At 36.9% G+C, this 6,099-nt stretch overlaps 1 long non-coding RNA gene across 1 annotated transcript; it reads left to right on the forward strand.

The window, feature by feature from the left end:
- The first annotated feature begins 1,229 nt into the window (after positions 1 to 1,229).
- Positions 1,230 to 5,855, forward strand: LOC111861296. Its single transcript, XR_002842215.2, has 3 exons — positions 1,230 to 4,738; positions 5,075 to 5,156; positions 5,756 to 5,855. It is a non-coding gene; the product is annotated as an uncharacterized LOC111861296 (long non-coding RNA).
- Positions 5,856 to 6,099: the final 244 nt, after the last annotated feature.

The raw sequence follows: 6,099 nt of genomic DNA on the forward strand, positions 1-6,099 counted from the left end.
TAAGAGATTAGCTAATGCAATATTTGTAGAGTAAACGATGCGAATAAATTCATATGCTTATACAGAGAGAAGATCCGCAATACGTAATGAAATCAACGCTTGAAGCACGTGTATTTCTTCGTCTGAAATATTTTTATTCCTCTAATAAGTTAGATTTTATAGAATTACGTTCACGATAAGTTTTTACTGCCTTCATTATTAATAAAATAAATGTCCAAAAAAATACATTGAGTTATATATGTTTATCGTACATGGCCTTCATATTTAAATCGGTACGTAATGCACTTTCTCACTGCTAAATGTTGTATCTAGTGGTGAATGACGAGGCGGTCACGAGATGGCAGTACTCAAACTTTCTTCAGAAAAGACGCGAGGGTCCAGGAAAATGTCTGTCGTGTACCAGGATAATAAGATAGCGTAGGAGGTATTTTGGTGCTCCAAGTGATTTTGGTTCAGAAATTTTTCATACTTGCAGCAAGGAACCGGAACTGAATATGGAGTCATAATTGCAATTTTATTCGCACTCGTTCATTGAATGTCGTCAATAAAAATGGATACCATGTCAATAACGAAAGCATATGAAGCCTAAATAAGAATTACAAACGCACTAACTACGATTTACCCACTAAATAATTCACAATATGTTTTATCTTAAGTTATCCAGATTACTGAGATCGAAGTTTATAGTAATCTTGCTGTTCTGGGTAACGATTAGAATGCAAAAGCATTTCCCCATAATAATCTTGATATTTAGTACACTAGTTTCATGAGCTTAATGCTATTTCCTTCTATTAAGTTACTCTTTGATTCTATTAGTTGGTGTTATTTCAGGATTACCTACCAGAGTACACAACTATCGATGCTTTGCGAGAGTTGGAATAGTTACTAATAGTAGTCTAATAGTTGCTAATAGTTACGCTCTCTGCCACGACATGGCAGTACATTTTAATTGCGGAAGGTGGGTGATGCATTGAGTTTCAACTCGGCAATCCTCTATAAATTGACATGATATGCATCAGCCCAACCCACGGAATTTGTACGTAGTGCTGTCTGGTGGCAGGTGTTGTAACTATTAGCAACATACATCTCACCCCCAAACATCGATAGTAGTGCACTCTGGTATGTAATCGTGAAATAACAGCAACTAGCAAAACCAAAGAAAGATTAACTTAATAAAAAGAAAGAGAATTAAGCTCCTGAAACTAGTGTAATAAATATCACGATTATTGTGGGGGAATGCTTTTGAATTCTAATTTTTACATAAAACACGGAGGTTTCTTTAAACTTCGATCTCATTAATCCGGATGGCTTAAGTAATATAAAATCGATTGTTTGTTAATTACTGGGTATATCGTAGTTAGTGTGTTTGTAATTCCTATTTAGGCTTCATATGCATTAATTCTTGATAAGGTATCCTTTTTTATTGACGATACTGAATGAACGAGTATGAATAAAATGGCTATTATGACTTTGAGTACAGTTCCGGTTCCTTGCCGCAAGTATGAAAAGTTTCTGAACCAAAATCATTTGGAACACCACAATACCTCCTACGATATCCTATTATCCTGGTACACGAGAGACATTTTCCAGGTCCCTTGCGTTATTTCTGAAGCAAGGTTTGAATGCCATCTCGTGGCCGCCTCGTCATTCACCACCAGATACAACATTTAGCAGCGAGAAAATGCATTACGTAAACAAATTAAATATGAAAGAAATATACGATAGAGATATATATCTGAACGCAGTTCATTCCACATTAATTTCATTAATAAAAAAAGGAAGCCAAAACATATCGTGAACGTAATTAAATAAATGTAATTTGTTATAGGAAGAGAAACTTTTTTAGACGATGCAATACTTGTGCTACAAGCGATGATTTCATTACGTATTTTCGATCTACTGACTGTATAAAATTCTCAATATATTCGTTACGTTTACTCTCCAAGTATTGCATCAGCTGATATCGTCCGGTCGCCTACATTAGCTGTGAAATTCACAATTCTCTCTTAAGTTAAATCGCTATGCGATACCCCACACACCGGAATTGATATGTAATGCCATCTTGTGGCAGTGAGCGTAACTATTAGCAACAGTCTTCTCTCCCCCTTGCATCAGTAGTAGTGCACTCTGGTAGGTAATTCTGAAATAGCAGGAACTGTCAGAATCAAAAGAGTTACTTAGTAAAAGGAAATAGCATTGAGCTCATAAAGCTAGTGTAATAAATATCACGATTATTATGGGGAAATGTTTTTGAATTCTAATTTTGGCTAAACCAGCGAGAATACTTTAAACTTCGATCTCATTAATCCGGATGGCTTAAGTAATATAAAATCGATTGTTTGTTAATTACTGGGTATATCGTAGTTAGTGTGTTTGTAATTCCTATTTAGGCTTCATATGCATTCATTCTTGATAAGGTATCCTTTTTTTATTGACGACATTGAATGAACGAGTGCGAATAAAATCGCTATTATGACTTGGAATTCAGTTCCGGTTCCTTGCCGCAAGTATGAAAAATTTCTGAACCAAAATCAATTGGAACACCAAAATACCTCCTAGGATATCCTATTTTCCTGGTACACGAGAGACATTTTCCAGGTCCCTTGCGTTATTTCTGAAGCAAGGTTTGAATGCCATCTCGTGGCCGCCTCGTCATTCACCACCAGATACAACATTTAGCAGCGAGAAAATGCATTACGTAAACAAATTAAATATGAAAGAAATATACGATAGAGATATATATCTGAACGCAGTTCATTCCACATTAATTTCATTAATAAAAAAAGGAAGCCAAAACATATCGTGAACGTAATTAAAGAAATGTAATTTGTTACAGGAAGAGAAACTTTTTTAGACGATGCAATACTTGTGCTACAAGCGATGATTTCATTACGTATTTTCGATCTACTGACTGTATAAAATTCTCAATATATTCGTTACGTTTACTCTCCAAGTATTGCATCAGCTGATATCGTCCGGTCGCCTACATTAGCTGTGAAATTCACAATTCTCTCTTAAGTTAAATCGCTATGCGATACCCCACACACCGGAATTGATATGTAATGCCATCTTGTGGCAGTGAGCGTAACTATTAGCAACAGTCTTCTCTCCCCCTTGCATCAGTAGTAGTGCACTCTGGTAGGTAATTCTGAAATAGCAGGAACTGTCAGAATCAAAAGAGTTACTTAGTAAAAGGAAATAGCATTGAGCTCATAAAGCTAGTGTAATAAATATCACGATTATTATGGGGAAATGTTTTTGAATTCTAATTTTGGCTAAACCAGCGAGAATACTTTAAACTTCGATCTCATTAATCCGGATGGCTTAAGTAATATAAAATCGATTGTTTGTTAATTACTGGGTATATCGTAGTTAGTGTGTTTGTAATTCCTATTTAGGCTTCATATGCATTCATTCTTGATAAGGTATCCTTTTTTTATTGACGACATTGAATGAACGAGTGCGAATAAAATCGCTATTATGACTTGGAATTCAGTTCCGGTTCCTTGCCGCAAGTATGAAAAATTTCTGAACCAAAATCAATTGGAACACCAAAATACCTCCTAGGATATCCTATTTTCCTGGTACACGAGAGACATTTTCCAGGTCCCTTGCGTTATTTCTGAAGCAAGGTTTGAATGCCATCTCGTGGCCGCCTCGTCATTCACCACCAGATACAACATTTAGCAGCGAGAAAATGCATTACGTAAACAAATTAAATATGAAAGAAATATACGATAGAGATATATATCTGAACGCAGTTCATTCCACATTAATTTCATTAATAAAAAAAGGAAGCCAAAACTTATCGTGAACGTAATTAAAGAAATGTAATTTGTTACAGGAAGAGAAACTTTTTTAGACGATGCAATACTTGTGCTACAAGCGATAATTTCATTACGTATTTTCGATCTACTGACTGTATAAAATTCTCAATATATTCGTTACGTTTACTCTCCAAGTATTGCATCAGCTGATATCGTCCGGTCGCCTACATTAGCTGTGAAATTCACAATTCTCTCTTAAGTTAAATCGCTATGCGATACCCCACACACCGGAATTGATATGTAATGCCATCTTGTGGCAGTGAGCGTAACTATTAGCAACAGTCTTCTCTCCCCCCTGCATCAGTAGTAGTGCACTCTGGTAGGTAATTCTGAAATAGCAGGAACTGTCAGAATCAAAAGAGTTACTTAGTAAAAGGAAATAGCATTGAGCTCATAAAGCTAGTGTAATAAATATCACGATTATTATGGGGAAATGTTTTTGAATTCTAATTTTTGGCTAAACCAGCGAGAATACTTTAAACTTCGATCTCATTAATCCGGATGGCTTAAGTAATATAAAATCGATTGTTTGTTAATTACTGGGTATATCGTAGTTAGTGTGTTTGTAATTCCTATTTAGGCTTCATATGCATTCATTCTTGATAAGGTATCCTTTTTTTATTGACGACATTGAATGAACGAGTGCGAATAAAATCGCTATTATGACTTGGAATTCAGTTCCGGTTCCTTGCCGCAAGTATGAAAAATTTATGAACCAAAATCGATTGGCACACCAAAATACCTCCTAGGATATCCTATTATCCTGGTACACGAGAGTCATTTTCCAGGTCCCTCACGCTATTTCTGAAGCAAGGTTTGAATGCCATCTCGTGGCCGCCTCGTCATTCACCACTAGATACAACATATCACGATTGTTATGGAGAAATGCTTTTGAGGCCAGCACAAAGCAGGTAGGAAGCTTGGCTTTGCTGTCTGCCAGTACTGGTTTCTTGCTTGATTTATTCTTCACCCCTGAAGATGGAGGCGACACGTTTCTGCAAAATGTCTGTTGACTTTTGACAGACTACAGGGCATTATATCCCAGATGACAGAACTCTTCAAAACCACTGTTGTCAGATGGTCAAATCCTACACAGTGTAGTCAGTACTTTACAGTGCAGTAATTTTTTATACAGTGATTGGTGGGTAATCAGTTTGGATTTCAGTCTATCTCAAGGTAATTTTGAATTGGTAATTTTTGGGCTGCGCATTTGCATCTTGCTAATCTCGTACAAAATTTACATACAGGGCTCTGAGAGGGAAATGATTGAAGAGAGGAAACATCAGGAAGAAGGAGGCAAACATGGAGTTTGGAATGAAGTTGAGATTGGTGAGTCACTAGCAGATTCTTTATGTACAACATAGGCCTATTCAAGTTAATAGAAACTGACACTTTTGTATTAGTTTTGATTGTACATTTATATTTTAAGGATTTCAGAAATTCTGTACCATATTTAATTGTATACTGCAATTTTGTTAGGGGTTTTAATGCAAACACATTAATCATTACTGTTTAATATTAGTAGTGGTGGGATAGTTGGTTAAGGCACTATGCTACAAGTTGGAAGGCTGTGGGTTCAAGTCCCGATGTGGTCATTATTTTTTTTTTCAATTGACCTAATTCTTCCAGATGCACTATGGCTCTGGGTTCAGCTCAGCCTCTTAACAGAAATGAGTACAAGGAATTTTCGTGGGGGGTAAAGTGCGGCCGGTGCGTAAGACTGACAACCTCACCGCTATCAATGAGCCGATTAGAAAATGTGGGAGCCTTAATGTCTCACAACCTTATGGGCCTCCACATTCTGTTAACAGGGATAGCTTGGCGCATAAGGCTGACAACCTCACTTCCATCTGTGAGCCAATTGTCTAGAAAATATGGAACCCTGAAAGTATGTTACAGGGATAACTTTACTTATTTTTTCTGTATAGTGTCTTGGTATGTAATGAACATCACTCATGAAGAATGCCGTCTTCTGGGATGTGGCACTGTATAGATATTGTGTAAACCTACGTTTTGGAGGAATGTATCGCCTCCATCTTCAGGGTATAAAAATCCGCAAGCGAGGAACCAGCATGAGCACGTGGCTGCAGACTGAGTCTCCTAAGTTGTCCTGTAGCTGTCAAGTCTTCTCTGCAGCAGGCCTTAGGGAAGAGAGTTGTCATGGGGACAAGGATCGGCCACTTGCTTTGATTATGGAGTAGAGTAGGACATTTTGAAGGGTAAAGATTATCTGAGCTTTGAATACTTTGTCATTTCCACTCAAGTATGCTGT

The sequence above is a fragment of the Cryptotermes secundus genome, unplaced genomic scaffold, assembly GCF_002891405.2.
Source record: "Cryptotermes secundus unplaced genomic scaffold, Csec_1.0 scaffold158, whole genome shotgun sequence".
NCBI classification, from domain to species: Eukaryota; Metazoa; Arthropoda; class Insecta; order Blattodea; family Kalotermitidae; genus Cryptotermes; species Cryptotermes secundus.